Source organism: Brassica oleracea, chromosome C2, assembly GCF_000695525.1.
Source record: "Brassica oleracea var. oleracea cultivar TO1000 chromosome C2, BOL, whole genome shotgun sequence".
In the NCBI taxonomy this organism is placed as follows: domain Eukaryota; kingdom Viridiplantae; phylum Streptophyta; class Magnoliopsida; order Brassicales; family Brassicaceae; genus Brassica; species Brassica oleracea.
This window is the reverse complement of record NC_027749.1, coordinates 41,338,265-41,339,430: the sequence shown is the minus strand read 5'-3', so window position 1 is coordinate 41,339,430 and position 1,166 is coordinate 41,338,265.

The following is a 1,166-nucleotide window of genomic DNA, read 5'->3' as shown; positions in this document are numbered from 1 at the left end:
ACCCATGATTTGGAGATGGCTGCAGTAGTATTTGCATTAAAGATATGGAGATCATATCTTTATGGTGCCAAGGTGCAAATACTCACAGACCATAAGAGCTTGAATTACATATTCACTCAGCCTGAGTTAAACTTAAGGCAGAGGAGATGGATTGAGTTTGTTGCAGATTATGATCTGGACATAGCTTATCATCCTGGGAAAGCTAACCTAGTGGCTGATGCTATGAGCCGCAGAAGGGCAGAAGTGTCATCTGAGAGGGAGGCGGATGAACTGGAAGGGATGATCAGGTCCTTGAACCTCAACACCTTGGTTGGTTCAGATGAGCCATTGGGGTTGGAGACAGTGAACCAGGCCGATCTCCTGACCAGGATCAGGCAAGCACAGGGCCTGGATGAAAATCTAAAGAAAGTAGCCGCCAATGACAAGACCGAGTACCAGACAACTGACAATGGTACCATCTTGGTCAATGGAGGGCCAGTGTTCCTAATGATAAGGAACTCAAAGAAGAAATTATGAGACAGGCTCATAAGTCTAAGTTTTCAGTTCATCATGGACTGAACAAGATGTATAGGGATCTGAAAAGGTACTACCATTGGGTGAGGATGAAATCTGATGTTGCAGAGTGGGTGGCTAAGTGTCCCACTTGTCAACTGGTGAAGGCAGAACATCAGGTTCCCAGTGGTCTACTTCAGAAACTACCCATACCAGAATGGAAATGCGATCACATCACAATGGATTTTGTGATTGGGTTTCCCACGACCAGGAATAAGAAAGATGCAGTATGGGTTGTGGTTGGATTGTGGATCGGTAAGAGAAAGCTATGAGAAAGAAGACAGTTCCCATGATCAAAGTGGTGTGGGATTACAATGGTAAAGACCTCATCACTTGGGAAACAGAAGCAAAAATGAAAGTTATGTATCTGGACTGGTACAGACAATTTCTTCCTGAGGAAACACTTAACATGGATTCGAGGACGAATCCCAAGTTAGTGGGGGAGACTTGTCATGTCCCCGATAATAAATAGGATCGGCCGGACGGGCCATGGTGCGGGGAGACGCACCAGTCAGGTCATTGGACCTTGAGACAAGCGTATCATGGCCCTAAATGAAGGTTAAGGGCATCAGTCAGCTGAGACTTAACCAGGATAGGATGGAAACAAGGTTAAA